Below are 26165 nucleotides of genomic sequence, written 5' to 3' on the forward strand. Positions count from 1 at the left end.
TTAACCACTGGACCACCAGGGAAGTCCCTCGCTGCTGCTACTTTGATTATTGTCTGTGAGATGAAGGCATGGGCTGGTAGGACCACAGAGGCCCCTCCCCACCCAGGCCTCTCTGACCCTAAGTTCATCTGGGAGTTCTCTGAGTTCAACCAAGAGGAATCAGGCCCCACACTCTCTAGGTCCCCTCACAGACATACCTTTTTGCAAGTGTTCCCCTTTTTAGGCCTGGGAAAGAGCAGGGTCGTTCCTGGGCTTCTAACTTTTTTTTTAAAGAGGTTGGGGATTTCTAGAAAAGGCAACATTATAGAGACAGAAAGCAGACCCGTAATTGCCTGGGGCTGGGAGTGGAATTGACTGCAGATGAGCAAATTGGGTAATGGAAGTGTTTGAAAACTGGCTTGTGTTGGTGGTTGAACCCCTGTATAAATTCACTCATCAAACAGTATTCTTCCTGTGGGTGAACTGTATGCCATATAAATTACTCTTTGCTAAAGCTGTTTAAAATGTGTATAGGGCTTCCCTGGTGGCGCAGTGGTTGAGAGTCCGCCTGCCGATGCAGGGGACACGGGTTCGTTCCCCGGTCTGGGAAGATCCCACATGCCGCGGAGCGGCTGGGCCTGTGAGCCATGGCCGCTGAGCCTGCATGTCCGGAGCCTGTGCTCCGCAACGGGAGAGGCCACGACAGTGAGAGGCCCGTGTACCGCAAAAAGAAAAAAAAAAGTATATATACATATATATGTGTGTGTGTGTGTGTATAATGAATTCTTTTAAAACCACAGTTGGTGTGGGATTACCACCTTCTCGTTAACTGTACAGAATGTCCTCAGTCAATGGCTGTGAACTTGAAAACAAGTGGAGGGGGAGCAGAATTGGAGGCCGTGGTCTTTATGTGACCTAGGGCAGGTCCACAGTCTGTCCGGGCCTCGGTCCCCCCCCGTGACATCCTGAGTTGACGTGCTTAGATGGTGAGAGGTGCCAGGGTGTTGGAGCCTCTGCTGTGACTCCCTTGCCTGGCTCTCTTGGTGCTGTGGGCTCTCCCATCGTACCAGGCGCCACTGTAAGCTTTGCCTTTGCCACAGAGCACCTCTGCCTTCCTGTCTTTGTGCAGGGAATTTCCTCCCTCCAGCCCCAAGGAGCAAACACGCGGTCAGGAACAATTGGAAAATCTGGGTTAGGCTGGCCTCATTTCCCCCTAAGCCTGGCCCTTTCCCTTGACTTGGACCAGAGACGCAACCCAGAGAAAACCCCCTCACAGATCGAATGGCTTAAGCACCTACTGGGCATTTATATACTTTGCAGGCTTTCCTCTCTCCTGGCAGTCCTGACAGGTGGCCTCACATGAGATCAGAGATAGAGAGACACTTGCCTAAGGTCACAGAGCTGCTAAGTGCTGAGTTTCCTGCTCCTTCCACTAGAAGCCACTTCCTGGAAGGAGTCCAGGCTGCTTGCTCAGGTGGAAGCTGAATGAATTGGTGTTGTCAGCTTGTTTGGTAATTGCCTGTGTCCCTCTCCTGTGCCTCCATCATTCTCGTCAGAATGCCAGGATGGCTCAAGTGCCACCTCCTCTAGGAAGCCTTCCCTCAAACCTCTACCCACTCACCCAGAAAGCTATGATACCCACTTCCTCTGAGTGCCAGCAGCCAAGAGCCAGAAGCACGACAAGTTCCTTTCCAGAAACTGTGAGTAGCTCCATCTGGAGCATGACAAGAACGAGGCCTTGGCAGTCGGAAGAAAACCTGGCCTCTCCCCAAAGGGCAGTGGGAGCTACAGCAGGGGTGGGACAAGCAGATGTGGCTTAAAAGAGGGTGGTTCTAGCTGCTGGGTGGAGGATAGTTGGATCAGAGTGGAGCCAGGTGGGAGGCTGGGGGGCCACTGAGGAGGCTGCAGCCTGAGCCCCTCCCAGAGGCGTGCTCCAGTGGGAGGGCGTGGCCCCGCCCCCCTCCCTTCACCTTTATCCTCCTTCTTCACCCTGTTCCCGTCCCCTGTCCCATTCCCTGGGCCCCAGAAGTGCATGCTTATCTGATAAACTCCAGGGAGTACTCCACTGAGTGCCCTGCTGCTCCTACCAGAGTTTTGGGCTGGTTCCTTCTGGAAATTATGCCGAAGGGCTGAATGGCAGACCCTCGGGGCAGCATGAAGAGAAGGGGAAGTGGAGGGGCTCTGAGCTCCCAGGTGGGGCTGGGAACAGTCCGTAGGCCAAGCGAGAGCTGTGAAACGGCTACTCCTGGCTGACTCAGACCCTCCTGCCCTTCTTATCAGGCCTGAGGAGCGATAAGGGGCCAGTTCCTGGACTGCGGGTTCTAGGCCTTTGTTGGGGGTGGCCAGGAAGTGACCTGTGGGTTTTGCTGCGCCTTAAGGAGTGGGGCTGACTCACAAGGGTGGGGGTCTGGGTGTGTCGGGTCCACGGGGGTGGGAGGTGGGTGCGAACGCCAGGCCCTTCCCTGGTGGGAGAGGGTCCGGCCTCCACACCCACCTCCTGACAGCTGGCCACAGACGGAGGAGTCCTTGCCCTGCTAGCTTAGCATGGGAGGGGTGGCCCAGGGCGTCTCCTCTATTTTTCAAGCAGAAAATATTTCCAGAATATTATTATTCCCCCAAGGTGTTGACTATTTGCTAAGTGCCAGACACTAGACTAAGGGCTTTGCCTGTACTGTTTCCTTTAATCTTTACTCCAATAAAACCCCTGGGCGGTTGGTGTTTCCACTCTCCACGTTTTGCAGATGAGGAAACTGAGGTTCAGAGAGAGGAAGTGAATTGCTCAGATTTATGCAGCCAGGAGGCCGCAGATTCGGGATTCAAGCTGGGTCCAAAATTCAGAGACAGCTCTCTTGAAAAACCAAAATAGGTCGGGCAGGGAATGGGCATCAGGAGTTTTGTGAACCCCCGGGAGACATCCATAGCTTACATCCAGTCCTCAAAGGAGCCACAGAGGACATCTGCCCCGGGGGGTCCTTCCTAGCAAGGTGGACAGGGTTCTTCCCCAGCCCAGTCTGTTCGTCTGTGTGATGTGGTGAGAGACTGGCTCAGGTGTTTGCCACAAGCTAGACGGGGAGGTGAGCAGCCCTAGGTCATAAATGAGCAGTTGGGTGACTCTGCTGTGGGGCAGGCCTGTCTTCCAGACTCTTAGAAGTGGGAGGAGGCGGGGTGCTTGGAGATGAGATAAAAGAACAGGAAATTCCCAGCCCAGTGGGAGAGACAAGGCCCTATTAGTCAAGACAGAAAAGCAATTCCAAAAAAGGGAAGGTTCTGATCTGTGTCACTGTCTATGTGTCAGGCCTCTGCCCCTCAGCATTTCTTAGTCAGGTTTGACGTTGAGCTCTGCTTGCGTGCTGGACGCCTCAGGCTCATGTCCTGCCAGCTCTCTGGCCCTGGTGGAAGGAGAGTCTCTGGCGGAAAAGTCCCAGAGCAAATTTTGACTGGCTTAGCTGGAGTCACGTGCCTCCCTGAACAACATCCCAGTGGTCTGGGCTGGGGTTTTATGATTGGCCAAGCCTTGTCTCCCATGCCCATCCTCACCCTGGGTCTTCCTGTGGGGCCACAACAGCAGCAGAACCATACAGAGTGGGTGGGAGGTAGAAGGGGAGATGGAGGCAGGCAAAAGCCAGGCGACCCCAGCGGCTAGCTGCCCACCCATCTACCCTTTCCACACCGGGGCTCTTCCGGGCCATGCCTGTCTGGCCAAGGATGCTAGAGGGTTATCAACAGGGAGGGGCCACTGAGTGTCTTAGTTAAGTCAGAGATGTTCAACCTCAGTACCACTGACTTTTTTATTTTTTATTGCCTCACTGTGTGGCATGCGGGAACTTAGTTCCCCGACCACAGATCAAACCCGTGCCTCCTGCATCGGGAGCATGTTGGGAGCATGGAGTCTTAACCACTGGGCAGCCAGGGAAGTCCCACTATTGAGATTTGAGGCCAGATAATTCTTTGTTGCTGGAGACTGTTCTGTGCACTCTAGGATGTTTAGCAGCATCTCTACCTGCTAGAATCAGTAGCATCTTTCCCATCTGTCACTTGGACAATCAAAAACGCCTCCTGACCTTGCCGAATGTCCCTGGGGGAATTGCCCCTGGTTGAGAACTACTGACTTAAATGATCCCAAAGGAGATCTTGAGGTGAGGACCTCGGGAAGCTGGGAAGCGGACGGGGAGAAGACGTTGATGCTGAATGTGTTAAAGAGCAGGTTATCACTGTGGGGCTTAGTCCTGAAACTGAGTCCCCCTAAAACGGAGTTCCTCTGCCGAGTTTATGATTAACCTCTCTATCCAAAACTTTATTCTCTTTTTTTGTCCTGCCCCCATTCTCCTCAGAATTGAGGCATATCAAAGAAAAGGGGGGACTGAGACCAAGTAGGACTCTGCAGGGCCTTCCAGATACAAAAGCCCCACCATGTCCCCTGTTTCTTGTTTATAGAGAAAGCTTTAGTCTCTAGACCTTCCCTGAGTTCCAAATGGCAGGCACAAGAAGTTAAAATTAGGGAAGTGAGGGAATAGAGGAACAAAGGAAAAACAGTCAATCAACAAAAGTAATGCTAGGGACTTCCCTGGTGGTCCAGTGGTTAAGAATCCACCTTCCAATGCAGGGGATGCGGGTTCGATCCCTGGTTGGGGGACTAAGATCCCACATGCCACGGAGCAACTAAGCCTGTGCGCCACAACTACTGAGCTCGGGCACGTCAACTAGAGCCCACGCGCCACAAACTACAGAGTCCACATGACACAACTAGAGAGTGAAAACCCACACGCCACAACTAGAGAGAAGCCCACGTGCCGCAACAAAAACCTGATGCAGCCAAATAAATGTTAAAAAAAAAAAAAGAAAAGTAATGCTAGCTTAAATGATAGCTCAGTGATAAAACAGAGTCCTAGTTCCTCCTCAGGGGCTACACATAGCAATCTGACACGTATCTGAGTTGTTCTGCAGAAACTAAGACCCCCCCTCGCAGGTGGAGGATGGTGACTACATGCTGAGCACAAGCACTCAGACCCCAGACAGGTTGGAACCAGAAGCTTGACGATTGGGATTCCTGAAGCATCACCTGTTACCTCACCACCAAATAGAAGAAAGTCTGTGAGCTGATCACACACCCTGCAGCCCTCACCCCGAACGTTGTCTTTAAAAACCCTTCCCTGAAAGCCATCAGGGAGTTCGGGTCCTTTGTTTGCTGCATGTTGGGTGAGCAGACCTGAGTGTGGTCTGGTTACAGCCCTACAGGGGAACACTGGCAAATGGTATGGAACAGGCGACTCAGGAACCAGGGAGCTGGAGTATTTAGGCATCTGCCGTCAGTGCCCTTGAGGACACTGGGATGGAGCAGGTGTTAGTTCCAGGGCATGTCAGGCCTGCTGTGTGACACAGGGTGGCCCCTAGCAACTCAGAGAAAGCAGGTGCTGCCAGTTGAAAGTTGGGCAGTGGTGAGGGACAAGCGGATATGGGAGCACACTCAGTAACCCTGAACAGAGTTTCCTGTTCCTTCTTGCCTTGTTTTTCCTCTTCTAGCTGACATAACCAGGCCAGGATCTGCTTCTGAGGAGGGTCTGTGGGCCAGCCATGCCTTCAGACCTCTTCTGGGAGCTTCTTTACGCCCAGGTCCCCATGCTTAGTATTGTCTTTCCTACTGCTCCAGCCCCATCGGTCAGTTAGAATCCTGATCCTGCTATGTCCAAGCTGTGTGACCTCAGGCAGATTTCTTAAGCTTTCTGGGCTTGGATTACTCATATAAAATGGGGCTAATGACATCTGATACATGCTTTCAGGGTTATGAAACTGAAAAGAATAATGTGATAGACACGCAGCTAACATCACTGTCCCTCCTCCCATGAGGAATCTGGGTGTAAGCTTCCCCAAAGGTACTGAATGAAAGCAGGGCTGGCAAGCACTGCTCAGGGCAGGGTGGCCATTCAGAGGAAGACTGATTCAGCGGACATGCTAGACAGGGAGTCAGGAGCCCTGCGTATAGCTGTTGGCTGATTACAGCACCTGAGGCAGTTGTCCCAGCCTGAGCGTTGTGGTCCGCACCCACTGATTCCTCATCTGAGCCCTGGGGAAGCTGACGGTGCAGCCTGAGGGCCCTTTGTCAGGCTTCCCACTGTATGACCTGGGACAGCTCCTCCACCTCTCTGTGCTTTTTCCTTTCTGAAAAATGGAGATAACGTGGCCAAAGCTGAATGAGATCATCACAAAATCTAACACTTATTAAGTCCCTGCTGTATGCATGTTTATGTGACTGAATCATGAATCTCTTATCCCCATTCTGCAGAGGCCTCAACCGAGGCTCAGAAGAGGTACACTGTCCGGCTCCTCCCAGGCACTTGAGAGTCCACTCTCTGTACCCTGAGGCATCGCCCACCCCGCCCAGCACAGTACCTGGTCCCATCAACCAGCTCCCATTCCTGAGTGCTCACTAGCTGTCAGGCACTTTTTTTTTTTTTAAATGAAATATTTTCATTTCAAAAAGTTATGTATTGGCTTCCCTGGTGGCGCAGTGGTTAAGAATCCGCCTGCCAATGCAGGAGACACAGGTTCGAGCCCTGGTCCGGGAAGATCCCACATGCCGTGGAGCAGCTAAGCCTGTGCACCACAACTACTGAAGCCCGCATGCCTAGAGCCCATGCGCCACAACAAGAGAAGCCACTGCAATGAGAAGCCCGCGCACCGCAACAAAGAGTAGCCCCGCTCACCGCAACTAGAGAAAGCCCGCGTGCAGCAATAAAGACCCAACGCAGCCAAAAATAAATAAATAAAAATTCAAAAAAAAAAGTGATGTATGGAAGGCATCCTAAAACTTTAAACTGGATCCTGGACATCTAAGCCTACGGAACAGACAAATAAATACGCAAATCTGCCCCACGCCCTGGGGCTAGCACTGGTTGTTGGACACTGGAGGGAGGGTGTCCTAGTGCAGAAGAGTCTCTGAAGTCATATAAATATAGAATACTTTATAATAGTAGGTCAGCATTAAATACTAGTCACTGAACTTTCATAAGTTGTCTCATAGACTGAAACATTTGTGTACATCCAATGCGTAGAGATAGTCCCTCCCCGGCTGGCCCAGCCTGTCAGTGTACAGACATGTGAGTGATGGGAGCTTCACAGCCCAGACAAGTCCGCAGGCCTTGTCTCCGAATCCTCCCAGAAATACTGCAGAGTCAGTACTATTAACACCCCCATTCTAGAAAAGAGGAAACTGAGGCTCAGCAGGGTGAGCTGACATCATGCTTGTGAATGACAGATCTAGGGCTTGAACTCAGTGCTACACAAGTAATCAGGCAGCATGAATGGACCAGTCCTGGATCCAGGCCAGCTAAGGAGGAGCCAGTGGTCTCAGCAGACACCCTCTCTGTCAGGATCTGAGACTTGGTGGCTGTCCTTGCCCAGAGAACACTCAGCAGCTGGGCTGGGTGTCTGCACTCCGGGAGGCTCCAGGCTTTGTGTTCCCCTGACTCAGGCTCAGGAGAGAGGCTGGGGCCAAGGTCTGACCTGAAGTGCCAGCTGGGCCAGCCAGGAAGGGGCAAAGCAGACTGTGGGCAAGGGCACCACCTCCCTGCGAAATCTGCCTCCTGCTGTCTCTGGAAGGCAGCTGCGCCGTTAGATCCTGGTTGAAGCCCTGGAAGAGGTTTATGGGTTTGTTACCACCTCTGTGAAGCCCTCCTGGACTGTCCTATGGGCCAAGCCCCTCCATTCTGCTCCTACTGTCACTTAAAGTACCCAGCTTGCACTGAAATCATCTGTGGCCATTATATGGATTTTTAAGCTGCTCCCTCCTCATCCTGCCTTCCAGGAAACGCAGAACCCCGGGCCGAGCTCGCCTCTTCTAGCCTGAGGGTGGAGTGGGAGGAGTGGGTAGGGGAGTGGTGGGTAGGGGTGGTGGTAACAGGAGCTGGCATGGGACCAGCGCGCCCTGACCTCATCACATTCTTGGAGCCAGGGAGGGGGTGGGCCATCCCTCTTCCAGCCTCCCAGAGTCTGCTGCTGTGGCTTGTGGGTGGGCTTCCAGACAGGAGAAGGGCCCCAAGGACCCACTGTCTGCTTCCATTTGGGAAGGAGAGTAGCACAAACCTCAATTCAAGTCCCCACTCTGCCTTGCTATCTAAGCTATCTGAGCTCAGTTCCCATCTATGAAATGGAGATAACAATGATACCTAATTCCTAGGGTTGCCTTGAGGATTAAATGAGATATTTTAATCTTTTGCATAGTTCCTGGGGCATTCTTTTTGCTCAGTAAATATTAGCTACCCGGAAAGCTAAAGTATTTAAAGACCAAGGGTTCCTTCCTTTGGCAGTGGGGGCACCCAGCTCCAGAAGAGTCGGGAGAGGCAGGTAGCGGCCCAGCGCAGGCTCTGGAGACAGGGAGCAGCATGGTGCTGTCTGAGGGCTAGCAGAGCCAGTGGGTGAGGGTACAGGCTTTGTAGCCAGACTGTCTGGATTCAAATCCCAGCTCCACCTGTTACTGTAATGTTGGGCCAACCACTTAATAACCACTTCTGTGGATCTCAGTTTCCCCCTCTGTAAAATGGGGGAAATAATACCAGCTTTCCAGGTTATCATAAGAATTAAATAACTCCTACATAAAGCACTTAGAACACTGCCTGGAACACACTATGTCTGGCCATTATTGTCTATATTATTTGAGTCTGTCCAGAGTCGTCCTCATCCATCCCCAGTCATAATAATAACTTCAACAGCCACAGTTAATTGTCCTCTCGTTTATACATTCTCTCAACAAACCCATGACACCATTCTCACCTTCTAGGTGGGCACAGTGAGGCTCAGGAAGTCTGGGTAAGGTGCCCAAGATCACACTGGTAGAGACAGGATTTGAACTCAGGTCTCTGACTCCAGAGCCCACACACTTAGCCATTTACTAAGCTGCACTTTTATGGGAACTGCAGGGGGCTGGACACCCAACTCATCAACCCTCATAAACAAATAGACCTTGAGGCAGTGGCCCAGCAAACACTGACTGTACTATTGTCCGGGTGCTGTGAGTGTTTAGAGATAGGGTCCAGATGTAGCCTTGGCCCCGAGGACCAGGTAGGACTTGGAGTGGAGCATTAGGAGGGCTGTGGTTTCAGGTGGGAGCAAAGGTGTGGAGGAGGGGCCAGGCAGGGCACAGGTGGGGCCACAGCAAGAGGCGTGGCTGGGGATAAAGTCAGAGGCAGGGGAGGGGGCTGGCCAGCCTCCAAGTGGAGTTCCAGCACAAAGCAAAAGGCTGAGGCCCAGGGCAGCCTCAAAAGCCCTACTGTCCCTGCCCCTCAAAATCCCAGCACTGGAGACGCAAGGACATAACAGATGCCCTGCTCAGACTCAGACTAGAACAGGGATCAAGGAGAATGGCCAGGGCGCCTCAGCCCTGCTTTCTGGGTTTGTTCTCTCGGCGTGAACACACCCAACATGGCAGCTGGCACCCAGGGCACACCCAGCGCATGCTCCCTGCCTTCCTCCCTGGCGCAGGAGATGGAGTGGAACCCAGTCCTGACACAGGACTCCCTCCAAAAACAAATCCAACCCACCATCAGCAACGAAGAATTTATTGGAGGTTTCTTAGGAATTTAAAAGGCAAGTTTCCTAGTAGAGCAAGACTTCCTGAAAATCCTACCTCCCATTGTAGCTCCTTCTCTAGGAGCTGTTTTCCTGAGACCACAGCTTCACATCTCCTCTCCTCTGCAACTCCAGCCACTCCTCTCCTTGCCCTCAAAATCCCAGTTGGCCTGTAGCCTTCGCACATGTACACCGAGTGCCATTAGCAGGACAGGCTACATCGTTTGGCAGGGCCTGGTGTAAAATGAAAATGTAGGGTTCAGAGAGTATGGAGAATTTCAAGATGGTGACAGCAGAGTATTAAATTAAGTGCCTGGCCCTTCCAAGCACACAACCCTGTCGACTGCAAGGGCAGCACGCCCATGGAGCTGACCCTGGCCTTTAGTGTGTGCCCTGCATGGACTAGAACGTCAAGTTTCATGAATTTCAAAGCTAAAATCAGGGGCTTCCCTGGTGACACTGTGGTTAAGAATCTGCCTGCCAATGCAGGGGACACAGGTTCGAGCCCTGGTCCGGGAAGATCCCAAATGCCACAGAGCAACTAAGCCCATGCACCACAACTACTGAGCCTGCACTCTGAAGCCTGCGAGCCACAACTACTGAAGCCAGTGAGCCACAACTCCCAAACACTGCGCGCCTAGAGCCCGTGCTCCGCAACAAGAGAAGACACCGCAATGAGAAGCCCAGGCGCAGCAACAAAGACCCAATGCAGCCAGAACTAAACCAATGAATTTATTTTAAAAAATAAATAAGTAAAAATAAAGCTAAAATCTGAGATTCCACCACCACCACCACCCCCACCAAAAGAAAATCATATTTCGAAGACGGCTGCTCTGGGCTATACCCAGCCCACCCTCAACTCTCAACTGCTCACTTTCCAGGCTGCGTTTATTCCCCCAGTAGAAAAGTTTGAGGTCTTATATTCGAACTGATCATACCTTTTGCAAAGTGCTTTCATATGTTCTTTACGAGAGAGAACTTATCATCTCATTTTATGGTTAGGCAAACTGAGATTCAGAAACTCTGCACTCGAGAGCTGGCATCTTGCTGGCCAGTAGCATATGTGGCACCAAAACAATAGGCTCCAGACCCCCTCAGCCTGAAGCCATTTCCCCCGGAGAAAACATCTGGACACCATCTAAGGTGAATGAACAAATGCAAACCTCAACACCAAGGGAATTAATTTTATTTATATGGTAACCGCAATTGCTCGTGTTGAAACAGCCTCAGCCAACCCCAGACAAACACCAGGCCTGAATCAGACCTCCATCAGCAGAAGTGCTGATGGAAATGTGGGAAATGGCCCCATCCTTCCGACTCATAACACGCAGTGCTCCTGCAACCACAGACCGAAGAAGGAAAAAGGGGACCCAAGCTCCTATTCCAAAAGGGTATAGTAGGGCTATTTGTTTTGTTTTACTCCTCATTAAAACTTGAGAAATCTTTATTTTTTTAAGTGAACTTTTAATTTTGGAATCATTTTAGATTTACAGAAAAGGTGTAATGATAATGTGGAGAGTTCCTTCATCCAGTTCCCCATTATTAACGTTTTATTACCGTGTGAATTTGTCACAGCCAAGAAACGGACGCTGGCACTCAGCTATTAACTAAACTCCAGACTTGATTTGGGTTTCACCTGGAGTTTTCCACTAATGTCCTCTTTCCTCTTTCCTCTGTTCCAAGACTCAATCCAGGGAAGCACATGGCATTTACTTATCATGGCTCCCCTTTAGTCTGTGACAGTTTCTCCCTGTTTTTCAAGACATGGACAGTCTTGGGACTTCCCTGGTGGTCCAGTGGTTAGGACTCCACGCTTCCACTGCTGAGGGCCCGGGTTCAATCCCTGGTTGGGGAACTGAGATCCCGCAAGCTGCACGGCCAAAAAAAGACATGGATGGTCTTGAGGAGGAATGGCAGGTCTCCTGTCCAATGCCCACCAGTCTGTGTGGTTTTCTCCCCAGTAGACCTGGGTTATAAGCTTTTAGAGAAAACACCACAGAAGTGAAGTGCCCTTCTCATCACATCCTATCAGGAGTCCATGGCACTGACATGACGCCGCTGGTGAGATTCACCTTGAGCTTGTGGTTAAGGTGGTGTCTGTCAGGCTTCTCTACTGTGAAGTTACTATTTTTTTCACTTTCCAAACTCTACTCTTTGGAAGTGAGTCTGTAAGTCTAAACCACCCTCAAGCGGGACAGGGCAGGAAACCTTGATATTTTTCATGTTAATTTAATTATCTTTTTTTAAAAAATCCTGGTTTAAAGTGCAAAAGATACCAAAGGATCCAAGGCAAAAATTTTCTCCCCATCTCTATCCCTGAAAGGAACAATGTTACCATTTCCTCACGAATCATTCCAGAGGTATTTTATATGCAGACAGGTAAATATACGTACTTTGCTCCACCCTTTTTACACAAAGGTAGCACGCTGGCCACACTATTCTACACCCAAGCATAATGAGACCTTGTAAAGCACACAAGTTGTCTGACATGATGGATGATTAAATATATTACGTTACTGCAGAGCAAGGGCCTGGCCACAGCTACCAGCAGTTACACAGGTAAATAGTATCTGTTCTCATGAAAAGGTAATAGGTCAAATGAAAATAAAATCAAGCGCAGAGTACATCTGATTTCTATTGGTGAACGCTATCTTTCAGGAGGATAAATTTCAGAAGAGGTCACAGGAGACCAAATGCCTGAGATAAAACAGAAGGCTAGTGAGTATAATGTTTTGCTCTATATAAAAGGAAAATAAAAAGATGGGGCTGTGAGCTTTGGGGGAATGCCAACTCGAGGATCCCGAAGCCAGCCACTGGTGGATGGCAAGACCTTGTCACTCTTTTCCTAGTCAGGGAGGGAAGGGCTGTTTGAGTTTCTAGAATCTGTCTGCCTGGATGGAGGGTGGTTGCAGTTAATTGCCTTGTGGAAATAAGAGTAGAGCAAACACCCCACCCAGGGTGGGGACGGGATGTAGATTCCTCAGGCCTGAACTGTCAGGCTCCAGGCCACACATGTGTGGATGCCCCACAGCCCAGCAATATCCACAGCCTGCAGGATGAAGTGCTGCCTTTCAGCCTGGCGCCTGTTCATTCATTCATTCATTCATTCATCCATTTACCCATTCAATCATTTATCCATTCTCCCATCCATCCACCCATCCACCCATCCATCTATCTATCATTCATCCATCCATCCATTCATCCATTCTCCTTCCTACTCGTTTGTTTCCTTTATTCACTCAGCATTTATTATGTGGCTGATCGTTTGCCAGATACAGGGATACAGCTATGGCTGAGATGGACCCAGGCCCCTTCTCGTAGAGTGTACAGTCTGGTCCAGAACTAACCCAGTTTGGGGAGTGCATCAAAATCTTGGGCATTTTAGGATCACAGGGGACTTCCCTGGGGTTCCAGTTGTTGGGACTCCGCACTTCCGCTGCAGGGGGCACTGGTTCGATCCCTGGTCGGAGAACTAGGATCCTGCCTGCTGCGTGGTGCAGCCAAAAAAAAAAAAAAAAAAAAATCACAGAAGAAGGAACTAAGCCGGCCTGTGGGGCAGAGCTGCTTCGTGGAGGAGGTGACAACTTGGCTCAGTGGGTGCTAGTCAGGCTTGGGAGGCCTGAAGGGAGAAAAGGGAAATTTCAGATGAAGGAACAAGAAAAGGCCCACAGACCGGTACTAGCACCCAGTAACCAAGCCCTTGCCTCAGTCTGGACCCTGTGCCAGGCTCTTAGCAGTCAGAACTTCACTTCAGCCCACAGGAGCCGTTTGATGGAGATAGTATGATCTCCATTTTTTCTAGCTTCATTGAGATATTATTGACATACAACATGTAAGTTTAAGGTGTCCAGTGTAATGAAGGATTACTACAGGAAGGTCAGTTAACACCCCCATCCTCTCACATAATTACCACTTTCTTGTGGTTATAACATTTAAGATCTACTCTCTTAACTTTCAAGTATCTAATACAGTATTGTTAATTACAGCCACCATGCTGTGCATTAGGTCCCCAGAACTTACTCACCATAAGGCTGGAAACGTGTCCCCTTTGACCAACATCTCCCCATTTCCCTCACTCTCCAGCCCTAGCAACCACCAATCTACTTTCTATTTCAATGAGTTCAGCTTTTTACATTCCACATGCAAGTGAGAACATACAGTATTTGTCTCTGTCTGCCTTATTTCACTTATTATAATGCCTTCAAGGTCCATCCATATTGTTGCAAAAGGCAGGATTTCCTTTTGTTTTATGGCTGAATAATATCTTAATCCAGTCATCCACTGATGGCACTTAGATTGTTTCCATGTCTTGACTACTGTGAATAATGCTGCAGTGAACATGTGGGTACAGATATCTCTCCTAGAGAGTGATTGCATTTCTTCAGGACATATACCCAGAAGTGGGATTGCTGGATCATATGGTAGTTCTTATTTTAATTTTTTGACGAGACTCCATACTTTTCTCCAGAGTGGCTGCACCAGTTTACCTTCCCACCAACAGTGCACCAGAGTTCCCTTTTCTCCACATCTTTGCCAATACTTGTCATCTCTTTGACGATAGCCATTCTAATAGGTGTGAGGTGATATCTCATTGTGGTTTTGATTTGCATTTCTCTGATGATTAGTGATGGTGAGCATCTTTTCATGTACCTATTGGCCATTTGGATATCTTTTTTTTGAAAAGTGTATGATCTCCCTTTTAAAGATAAGGATGCTGAAGGACGGGGCTGCGGTTTACCTTCTTTTCTGTGTCTCTCCCTGGTGCCCAGTCCAAGGCCTGACATACAAAATGTGCTCAAGAATTGCAGATTGGCAGAATGGCATGGGCTGGAGACTGTATATTGGATGACCCCATTACTAGGGAACCATGAATATGTCCCTGAAACCCTCTGCCCATAGCGTCCTGGTCTGTAAAGCAGGGATACTTTCAAAATCAACATCTTTAGAGCACTTGTGTGCTGTGCTGGGAAAAGCAGTAAACAACGCAGAGTTCCTGGCTCCAGGAACTTCTGTGGAAGGATCTGAAAAGTTAGCAGGAAGTTATAATCCACCACAGCAAGATGATTTGCTCTGAGGGGGACATACAGGCACTGGGTGAGCACAGCTTGAGTTGCTATCAGAATTAATGAGATAATACACACTAACTAGAGAAGTTAGTGGCTTCCTATGTGCTTGGCACTGTGCTGAGTGTCTTACATGAACTAACTTGTTTAGTCATTACAATTCTACCAGGTCGGTATGATTATGATCAACACATGTACTAAGAGGAAGTTAGTGGAGGCTCAGAGAGGTCAGGTAACTTGCCCAAGGTCACACAGCTGGTGAATGGCAGAGCTGGAATCAGAGCCCAGGCTGTCTGGTCCTTGACCACAGACTCTCCTGGATCAAGGAGACTAGCAGGTAACACTGAATTTTCCTCTTCTGTCTCTCAGAAGATAGATAAGTTCATATCTACAGATCATGGAGCCAGGGGGCCCCAGGATTAGAGTAGTACCTCAAAAAAAAAAAAGGTCTATTTTTGGAACCTCAAATGAGGTCAAGGCCTGTCCCGAATCCCACGTTCTGAGCAGCGGGCCACATTCTGTCAGCTGGACTTCTCGAGGGTTTAGAGCAGAGAGAGGACTGGGAAGATGTTGGGTTGCAGCGTCCCAGAGCTCTGGCCTGATGTACAAACCAGCCTTGTTCCTTGGGCTTCAGGCCTTGCCATGAGGTACCTGCTGGGGCCCTGAAATTGGAACAGCCTTCATCCCTCACTGCTGCGGGGAAGTGCCTTTGAGGCCCCAAGTTGCAGTGACTGCAGAGTAGCTGGCCTTTCTCCATCTTTCAGGACTACTCCCCACTTTTCTTTCCGTGTCCACCCCAGCAATCTGAGCATTATTCATGCCTGAAATATCTCAGAAAGCCACAACAGCCCTGCCCTTCACCCAAATCCACACAGCCTCATGGCCTCTGTTCTTTAAAAGGTCATCTTCCTCCCTGCCTTTACCGATGGACCCCTCACCCCTGGGCCCTTCACACCTCACTGTTTCACTGCACAGGCACATGCCTGTCATTCCGTCCCCCATCAGGACTTTGACCACAGACACCACCTTCCTTTCGGCCTCTGGGGCCCTGGGCTGCCGAGCTGGTCTGTCAGGTACCTGTGGGGATCTGCTAACATTTCCACTTCAGCCTGTCCTGGAGAAAGTACATGACATTGCGTAAGAGCCTCTCCCACCTGCTCTGAGGGGCCCAGAGGCGCGGGCCTCAGTTCTGGCCCTGCCCCTTTCCAAGACAGGGGGAGCCACACTCTTCGGGGGATGCCACTGTGTGTGTAGTCCCCAGAGTCCAGGCCCCCCCGGGCGGGATGGTCTCTGGTACGACTATAGCACACGCTCAGCACACACCCAGACCCCCTTCAGCTTACACCAGTTACTTCCAGCTGCTGGCAGCCAAGCCCTTCTGCCTGATGACTTTCTGGTCACCTGCTCACTGGGTGAGTGCTTTTCATAAACTAACTTATTTAGTCATCGTAAGTCCACACTCTGCCTGTACATCTTAGTCCAAAAGGGCCTCGGACGAACAGCACCCCCTCCCCCAGTAGCCCTCCACCAATAACTGATGGTAAAGCCCCCAGCTCCTCCCCTTTCCTCGTCCCAGGAGCAGCCCCTCATTAACGCACCCTTTATGGGCTTCCTTCCTTGCCTGTCTCACCTCTCACCTCCCCTGCTAGTGCTTCGTGGGGTCACTTCCCAGATAAATGTCTTGCATTTGAATCCTAGAATTGGGTTTGCTTGCAAGGAAACCCAAACTAAGACAACATCTAATTTCCAACCTTTATCGAGTGTTTTTGTGCCAAAGCACGGCGCTCAACACTTCACATGTCTTGATTCATTTAATCCGCCGACAGCCAGGGCTATGAGGTAGGGACCGTTATCATCTCCATTTCACAGATGCAGAAACTGACTCAGAGCTGGGGCTTGAAGCCAAGAGGCTCCTCCCGTGACCCTGTCCTGCAGCCAGCCTGAGTTGCTTTCGGTTCCTCAAACGACTCTACTCAGTCACCTCCTGCCCTCTGCCCTCTGGGGCACAGGGAGGTTAAATCACTTGGTCACAGCAAGTTAGAGGTTGAACCACATGGGTTCAAGAGCAGGCTTCCAGGCTGGGAGTCCTCACACTTCACCCCCATGGTAGACGGACAGTAACCCCTCAAGAAGTCCACATCCGGACCCTGTGACTGTTACCTTCTATGGCAAAAGAGATTTTGCAGATGTGATTAAGTGAAGGATCTTGAGATAGAGAGATGATCCTGGATTATCCACATGGGCTCGATGTAATCACAACAGTCCTTATAAGAGGGTATCCTCCACCTGTGTCTTTCAGACAGAAGACAATGTGATGACAAACCAGAGGAACAGAGAGGAAGACATTTGAAAATGCTACACTGCTCCCTTTGAAGATGGAAGCCAAGAGATGCAGGTGGCCTCTGGAAGCTGAAAAAGGCAAGGAAACAGATTCTTCCCTGGAGCCTACAGAAGGAACCAGCCCTGTCATCACTTTGACCTTAGCCCAGTGAAACTGACTTTGGACTTGTGGCCTCCAGAACTGAAAGAGAATACACTTGTGTTGATTTAAGCCACTACATTTATGGTGATTTGTCACAGTAGCCACAGGAAACTAATGCAACTACTGAGCCAGCCCGTCCCCTACCAACTGCTCCGATGTAGCATGGTTCCCGAGAACAGCTGACACCTGGTGGGCACATCATCAAGCAACGGGCAATTGCAACCCATCGCAGGGGGTGCCTGGGGCTGGGAGCACACAGAAGGGCCCGTCTGGTCTGAAGGGTCAGGGAAGACTTCCTGAGTGCCAGCTTGCTTCAGCCTAGGCTGGGAGGAAAGGGAAAGGGCGGGTGCTGAACAGAAGAGGAGCGAGTGCAAAGGCCAGGAGGTGAGAGAAAGCTTAATCATTTGAGGAACTGAAATGATTCCGTGTGGCCAGAGCTTGAGGGAGAAATGGTAGAAGCCGTGTGGTGCAATGGTTAGGAGGGCGGGCTCCGTAGGTGCTTGCGTGTGAGGCCATGCCTTGCTGTCTCCCAACTGTGCAATTTGGGGTAACTTGGCCTCTCTGTGCCTCAGTTTCCCCACCTGCCTGATGGTATTTTTTGTGTGTATGTTCCTATTTTCTTTATCTTTATTAAAAAATTTTTTATACAATTTTTTTTGGCTGCATCGGGTCGTTGAGGCATGCGGGATCTTTTACTGTGGTGCGCAGTCCCTTCGTTGTGGCGCTCGGGCTTTTTCTTTAGTTGTGGCACTTGGGCTTCTCTCTAGTTGTGGTGTGCAGGTTTTCTCTTCTCTAGTTGTGGCACGTGGGCTCTGTAGTTTGTGGCACATGGGCTCTCTCGTTGAGGCTGCAAACTCTGTAGTTGTGGCACGTGGGTTTAGTTGCCCCGCAGCATGTGGGATCTTAGTTCCCTGACCAGGGATCGAACCTGCGTCCCCTGCATTGGAAGGTGGATTCTTTAACACTGGACCACCAGGGAAGTCTCTATTTTTATACAAATTTTATTTTTTAATTTTATTTATTTATTTTATTTATTTTATTTTTGGCTGTGTTGGGTCTTTGTTGCTGCACTTGGGCTTTCTCTGGTTGCGGTGAGCGGGGGCTACTCTTCGTTGCGGTGCGTGGGCTTCTCATTGGGGTGGCTTCTCTTGTTGCGGAGCATGAGCTCTAGGCACGTGGGCTTCAGTAGTTGTGGCACGTGGGCTCAGTAGTTGCGGTGCGTGGGCTGTAGGGCACAGGCACAGTAGTTGTGGCGTACAGGCTTAGTTGCTTTGCGGCGTGTGGGATCTCCCTGGACCAGGGACTGAACCCGCGTCCCCTGCATTGGAAGGCGGATTCTTAACCACGGCGCCACCACGGAAGCCCTTTCTACTAATTTTAAAGTCTACTTTCCATTTACAGTTACTACAAAATATTGGCTGTATTCCTCGTGTTGTACGATACATCTCTGAGCCGCTCTTACAGCAGATAGTTTGTACCTCCCACTTCCCCACTCCTATACGGCCCCTCCCACCCCACCTGATGGCATTTAACTCACAGAGTTCTGTGAGATTTAAATACATCTACAGGACTTGGAACAGTGTCTGGCAGAGACGGGGCTCAGTAAATCTGTCCTCGATGCCTCCCCATATCAACAGTGAGGTGGCTGCCTGCACCCCCCAGGCGGGGTGAACGTACAGTCCAGGGCTGCGCATGGGGTGGCCCACGTCCCTCAGACTGTGAGAGCGGGTCAGGCTCAGCGGAGCCAACTAGCATCAGCCCTGGACTTCTGCTGGAAGTTCTGGGAAAGAGGAGCTCTCTCCGGGTTGGGGCTGCCGAGGAGGTGAACCTGGCGCAGCTGGAGGGCGGCTTCATCACCACATGGGGAGGCCTGCCTGAGCAGGAAGCCAGCAGAGGGGAAGGCAGAGCCCTGAGGGAGAGAGGTGGATCTTGAAGGTGTCACCTAGGCCCCTGGATCCAGACGCGTCTGAACCACCCCCTTGGACTGTCTGGTTACAGGGACAATCATTTCTCTTTTTGCTTTCAGACTTTCAGCTGGGTTTCAGTCACCTGCAACCAGGCGAGTCCTGACTGACTGGTGTGTGCTCAGAAAACGTGCACAGACTGTGACTGAGTGAGCCCTCTGAGTGGGAAGGGCCTCGCTGCCCTGTAGGACCATCCAGACTTGGAGGGATTCTGCATTTGGCCTGGGAAAGCACCCTCTCCATTCTCCGCCCCCCTGCAGGGCCTGGCATCCGAATCTAGGTTCCTTCCAAAGGAGGATGAGGCTTGGCTCAGGGCAGGTGTGCAACTGGCTGAATCGTAGTTTTCCTCTACCTGAAGCAAACCTCCCTCAACAGGGAAGGTCTCAGGTTCTGCTTGGAGCTGGGAAATGGGAAAGGCGGTTGAGTGCTAAAGTCCTGGAATGAACAGCGCACGGGGTAAGATGAATGCTTTTATCATTTCCATTTTACAAATGAAGACACTGAGGCAAAGTTACCTGTCCTCAAAGCTGGGGCTCACCAAACAGAGCTCAGAACTCTTTCTTGCCCCAAGACATTGCTTCATCCTCCTTAGCCATTTTCTTTCTGGTGGTCTGCAAATTTTTTCGGGCTTTCTTGCCCTTTCAAGTCCGGATACTCGAATTCCTTATAATTACTCATGCCTTGCTCTTAGGTCACAAAGAAGAATGTTTGGCCATACCTGGGTCTGTGTCTCTGCTCTATGCTGTACAAGCTGTGTGTCTTCGGGGAGGGGGAAGGGTAAGCTGGGACGAAGTGAGAGAGTGGCATGGACATATATACACTACCAAATGTAAAATAGATAGCTAGTGGGAAGCAGCTGCATGGCACAGGGAGATCAGCTCGGTGCTCTGTGACCACCTAGAGGGGTGGGATAGGGAGGGTGTGAGGGAGATGCAAGAGGGAGGAGATATGGGGATATATGTATACGTATAGCGGATCCACTTTGTTATACAGCAGCAACTAACACAACAATGTAAAGCAATTATACTCCAATAAGGATGTTAAAAAAAAAAAAAAGCTGTGTGTTTTTGGGCCAATGTCTTCACCTCTCTGGGCCTTGGCTCCTTCAGCCATGGCAGTGGAGATGGCAAAACCTACTCTCAGCCTTTTAATGAGGACTGAGTTAATACATGTAAAATGCTTAAAACAATGAAGACCTTTTGAAGTGCTCAATAAATGGCAGCTTTTATCATTCATTTCCTTCAGGAACTATATTGTGTAGTATTTCTTGAAATAAAATAGAGAAAAATGTCGCCCAAATAAGTAAATAACACAGCTTTGAAAACTGCAATATCACCTATTTTTCTCTTTTTGCTTTTTAATTTTGCAGCCTTTATCCATGTTGGCAGAGAAGCAGCAAGAGGATGGGGTTGGGGGGAGGGATGGTGCCTCCTGCTTCTGACCACGGCAGGCGAGCTAGTATCAGGTCACCCCTCCTGTCGAGAGCACCTAGAAATGATTGAGAAAGACAAGGGAGTTGTAACTGGGGAGTTGCTTTTCTCCTCAAGGAGTGTACTGACTGGGGCAGCTGAGAGGCTGAGAAGCTGGCAGGGCTTTGGTGTCTCAAGGTCTGGGGGAACGAAAATTGGAGTGAGGACTGACCCATGGTGGCGGTTCCTTAATAAAACCCCAGGCTTGAGGTGAGACTCTAATAACTGTGATTAATGCATTCAAGAAATTAGATAAGAATTTCAGCAGGAAACTAGAAACTATAAAAAATAATTAAATGGAAGTCCCAGAACTGGAAAATATAATACTGCAATTAAAATTTGTAGTTGTTGGATCACAGGTTCCAAGCCACTGCCTAGGTTCCGGTCCTAGCCTCAGCCTTTACTATTTACAGTGCTGGTCCTTGTTTTTCTTTTACTGAGAAGCAGCTTTGGATGGTCTTCTGGACACTGACGGTGATGATGATGATAATGAAAATGATGGCAGCTACCACTTCCTGATCACCTGCTATGCTCCGCCCTCATTACCCACGTGATTTTGCAAGTGTGAGGTAGGTATTATTATTATTCCTGCATAACTCATCAGTGCAGAATGGGAATTTGAACCTGGGTCTGAGTCCAGAATCTCTGCCATGCCTGGACTTCCCATGGTTTCCTGGGAGGCAGTGTGGTGCTATGGCCCAGAGCATGCGCCCTGGAGTCAGACCTATTAACAGGATGCTTGCTTAACCTCTCTGGGACTCAGTTCCTACTTCATGGAGTTGTGTAAGGATTAAACGTGGCAATAGATGTGTGCTCAGCACCAGATGTCATGATTATCATTGTTGTTACTAGAGTTTTGCATTCTAGAAAGCCATCTGGTCCAGTGGACTCCCTCTGGTCCTAACCAACTTGGGATCACATGGCTGGTCAACCATTGAGGCCAACAGAGGTGCAAACCTCTCACACTTGGAGAACGGGGGACCTTCAGAGACCTCGTTAAGCTTGGTCAGCCATGTTCTGATTGTTCTCTTGTTACTTCTCAGTGAGTTTCTGTAGCCAAGAGCTTTCCCAGTTAGGCTCCAGTGATACTGAGGAGAATGCTGTGGTTACCGCCTTCCCCTCCCCTCCCCTCTCCTCACTGTTAAAGATCTACATGGAGCTTTTGGACAGAGGACTGACCTCCAGCTATTTTGGAAGGGCCTATCTTCTATCAGGGCTGATTCTGGTCTGAGCTGAGAGTGTATTTACTGGCCAAAGTCTGCTCCAAACTAAACATGCCATCACATTCCTCGCAGCCTGTAACCTCCATGGGGAGAAGCTGGGGGCCATAGTGGAGCGAGGAAACCTTATCTGATTCCATTTCAGCAGGATTCCGCTTCACTTGGTGGGGGACATGGGGGAGAGAAAGGAACAGATAGTCTTAAAATGAGCTGAATTAAAGATCACATTTGATGCATTTTCTGCAATGATAGGTAGAGGAGACCAGGAGATTGACAAGTGAAAAAGCACACATTTTAATGTGGGTGTGCCTTTGCTTTTTTCTACTCATAAACTTAAAAAAGACTTGTTTTTTTTCTTTCCTTTCTTCCTTCCTTCCTCCCTTCTTCCCTCCCTCCCTCCCTCCCTTCCTTCCCTTCCTCCCTCCCTACCTCTTTTCTTTTCTCTCTTCTCTTCTTTGTCATGATATACTTACAGTAAACGGCACATATTTGAAGTGCATAATGTGATGTTTTTACACACCCACCCACACGTATACATAAACACACACACAAATATATATTCATGATACCATTATTATGATCAAAATGAGGAATATATCCATCACTCCACAAAGTTTCCTCATACTTTTTTGTAATCTCTCCCTCCCATCCCTCCCCACTTACCCCCTACATCCCCAGACACTCACTGATCTGCTGTCCAGTCACTATAAATAGCTTGCATTTTTTAGAGTTTTACACAAATGAAATCACACAGTATGTATTCTTTTTTTGCCTGGCTTCTTTCACTGAGCATAATAATTTTGAGATTCGTCTGTGTTGCTGTGTGTGGCAGTAGGTCCTTACTTTTTGTTGCTGAGTACTGACTAGTTCATTTTACGGATGCACCACAGTATGTTCATCCATTCACCTGTTAAATGGACCTTTGGATGTTTCCAGTTTTGGGTAATTACAAATAAAGCTGGTACAAACATCCAAGTACAAGTCCTTTTATAGACACATGCTTTTATTTCCTTTGGGTAAATTACCTAGGAGTGGAATGGCTGGATCATACGTTTAACTTTTGAAGAAACCGCTCTCCAAAATGGCTTTACTCTTTTACATTCCCACCAACAGTGCATGTTTCAGAACATTTAAGGAAGAAAGAAAGTCGTTAAGGTAAAAAGTAAAACTTCTTATAATTCTACCTCCTAGTGATTGGCCTGCTTAACTGTTTCCTATAAATCCTTCCAAGGTTTCTTTGTTGTTGTTTTTTTCATGCACATACAGAGCCAGACTGAGACACAGAGGTGCCCTGGGCAGGCTTATAATTTGGCATCCCCTCAACTTGATATTTTAAAAACAGTGGTTCAAAATTTACTTAGGCAGGATGTGGAGAAACTGATTTTCTGTTAATAAAATAGATCATTCCTCTTTCTTTTTGAAACAAAGAATTTATTACGTACACAGAATGAAATCTGACCTTTTAACTTACTTGGAATTGTCCTGGAATTGCAGTCGTCCAAGCAGTCAGTTTCTTTTTTTTTTGGCCGCGCCACGTGGCACGTGGGATCTTACTTCCCTGACCAGGGATCGAACCTGTGTCCCCTGCATTGCAAGCACGGAGTCTTAACCACTGGACCACCAGGGAAGTCTAAGCAGTCAGTTTCTTGGGGGCTGTATTATGGGCTAAGATTCAGGTGACGCACTAACAGATCACTAGGTCTTGGGGAGGCACACATCTCTGACCAAGGATTAAGCTGACAGACCACGGACCTGAGAGGATCGTCGCCTAGCTGAGCTGGACTCTGGCACAGTGGCACAGCCTAGAGTTGCTCCTAGTGCCGAAGAAGGGAATGTTCTAGTTTCCCCCAGAGGAGGCTATTTCCCTCTGAGCACTGGTTACCACAGGTCTGTCCCGCGTGGAAACCTGAGTTAACTGGCACTGTGTTTTGATCTAGTTCAGTGCTGTTGGGGTTCCCCTTCTAGACTAGCACCCTAATAGGCTGCCTGGCTGATCAACTCTGTGCATATATTAACGTGTACTAGTGTTTTTTTTTTTTAATGTGTGTACAAATTGAATCATACAAATTCATTTTGATCTGTAACTTGCTTTTCTTTTTCCCCACGTAACAATAAGTTCTGAGATCCTTTTACATCAGCCTATGTAGCTCCATCCCATCCTTTTGTAAAATGTGGCAAGGTGGTCCACCAGATGGATGTACTGTAATGTGGGACTTGGCAACTTTCATGAGCACAGGAATCGCCTTGGGGATCTTGTTAAACTGCAGCTTTGGATTCAGCAGGTCCAGGGTGGTACCGGAGGTTCTGCACACCCCCCGGTACTGCCCGAGCTGCTGGCGGGACCACACGGAGGAGCAAGGCTACAGTGCATATGAGGGACCCACCAGTAAGGGGCATGTGGCTGTTACAGACAGTGCAGTAAACACCCTTGAATATCCAAAAGGAGCCCTAGAGAAGGCTTTAGAGTCAGAAGACACAACGTTGAGCTCTGACCCTCTAGCTAACCACGTGGCCTGGAGCCTCCTTCCCGGCAATTCAGTGCCTCCACTCTCTTAGACCCTAGGGATAAACAGTCCCTGTCCTTGAGTGCTCTGAGAGTAATACTACTAACCCTGGCCCGCGGAGCAGTGGGGGCGGAGGGAGTGGATGAGATAAGGATGGAAAAGGGCTTTGTCAGCTGTCCAGCCATCCACAAAGGGGCAGTTCTGTTCCAGTTGGAAGACAGACTGGGCTTGCCAGGTGAGCAGCGGCTAGACAGGGTTTTCTTTAGCTGAAAAGTGCCCTGTGGCATTTGTCTGCACTTTAAAAAAACAAACCAGACCTACACATAAATCTGCCAAAGAAGCCAAGGCCAGACTGTGTGGGGAAGAGGGCCCAGTCATTTGCAAACTAATTTTTCTTTTTTCTTTTTTTTTTGGTGATTCCAGCAAGTCTGGGGTGCAGTATGGGGCAGTGAGTTCCACCTTGGGCTGGGAAGGGAAGGCCTCGAGCGAGGAAGCCAAGGTCCTCAGCAGACCCTGACTCCCGCACCTGCTGAATGAACAACACAGATGTCCAGCGGATAGTGGCCACTGCCTTCATTCCTTTGCCATCGCTGGACAAACTGTGCTCCTGGAAGTCAGGGCTGTGGGCTCTGAGAGCCTGATGAGCTTAGAGACTCAGAACTGGCCTCTGGAGTTGGTGAGACCAGGGTTTGAATCCAGAATCTGACACCTCATTCCCAAGGGACTCTGAGAAAGTGAACTGATTTTTTTTTTTGCAGCCTCAATTTCCCTACTTGTAATATTGGGCTGATAACAATAGCACCAAGCTCACAGTGTTTTTGAGACGATTAAAAAAGATAACTCACGGACGTGCTTAGCTTAGTATCTAGCACTAGGAAGTGGCCAGTTACTACAGCTGTAGGATCAAAGGAGAGAATAGAGCTAAAACCACAGTCACGTAGCCCATTGTGTGAATCCAGTAAAGAATGGCTTTCGTGATCACTGCTCTGCCCATTTTGATTTCCACCTTAGGAGGTGGGTGAGTGGGGTGAAGATCTGTGCCTTCTCCCAGCAGCCGCCTCACCTAATCTCAGGGCAGGGCTGGCTAGTGGGGCCCCGGAACACTGCAGCTGCCTTTTGCCACCTTTTTTGGGGAAGGCCAGATCTCCCAGCAGCCCTCCCCGCTCTCCCCACCAGAGTGGGCTTCCTTCCAGCACCCCACTCACATGGTCCCAGGACCTTTGCAGTCGGGGCTGGCAGTGGAGCGTGAACCCTCCCACTTCTCCAGGGAGCTGCGAAGAGAACCAGTTCCTCTTTCTCTAGGGGGTGGAGACAGAGCAAATATTCTCGTTTACATTTTGCTCTCTTTCTTTCTGGCAGGGTGTGGACATTGGTGTAAAATTACAGCTGAGAAGGACCCTGCCCTGGGGGAAAGATGCATCTGGGGAGAACAGAAATTTATTTTGCAAGTCCTGGTTCTTCATCTTCGCCTCTGTTCCCTTTGGAAAGCAGGCTTCTAAACCTGGAACTTTCAGTCTTCCTCTTTGATGTCCACTCACATTGTCACATAATCATGACAATAATAGGAGTATCAGCTCTCTCAGCTGACATGTACATGCTAAGTGCTATACATCTAGCTTCCCATTTGTCAGAAACTCCTAGGAGGTACATTGTTAATGTAGATTACAGGTAAGGAAATAAAGTCAGGGGCAGCTGCAGGTCTCTGCTCTTAATCATGACTATTGCCTTTCTTAGTCTTTACTTAGTATCCAGTCTCTGTCACTCTGTGACCTTAGGCATATGACTACTCCTCTCAGCCTCAGTTTCCTTACCTGTAAAATGGGGATAATAACAACACCTGCTGGAGTTGTTGTGATGATTAAATGAGAATAACACTACTTAAGAAGCAGAAGCTTCTGTTATTATTATTACTATTACAACTAT

At 49.3% G+C, this 26165-nt stretch overlaps 1 long non-coding RNA gene and 1 other non-coding gene across 7 annotated transcripts; one reads left to right on the forward strand and one right to left on the reverse strand.

Moving 5' to 3' along the window:
* The first annotated feature begins 540 nt into the window (after positions 1-540).
* Positions 541-26119, forward strand: LOC137232583 (uncharacterized). 6 transcript variants are annotated; one of them, XR_010947083.1, is made up of 7 exons: positions 541-1679; positions 12199-12258; positions 16903-17469; positions 19112-19505; positions 20963-21087; positions 22768-24918; positions 25602-26119. It is a non-coding gene; the product is annotated as an uncharacterized lncRNA (long non-coding RNA). The 6 variants fall into 6 exon arrangements; XR_010947082.1 differs by lacking the exon at positions 12199-12258 and adding an exon at positions 19741-19826; XR_010947084.1 differs by lacking the exon at positions 12199-12258 and adding an exon at positions 19741-19802.
* TRNAC-GCA (transfer RNA cysteine (anticodon GCA)) lies at positions 23293-23365 on the reverse strand. The gene has a single exon. It is a non-coding gene; the product is annotated as a tRNA-Cys (tRNA).
* Positions 26120-26165: the final 46 nt, after the last annotated feature.

This window comes from Pseudorca crassidens, chromosome 10 (assembly GCF_039906515.1).
Source record: "Pseudorca crassidens isolate mPseCra1 chromosome 10, mPseCra1.hap1, whole genome shotgun sequence".
NCBI classification, from domain to species: Eukaryota; Metazoa; Chordata; class Mammalia; order Artiodactyla; family Delphinidae; genus Pseudorca; species Pseudorca crassidens.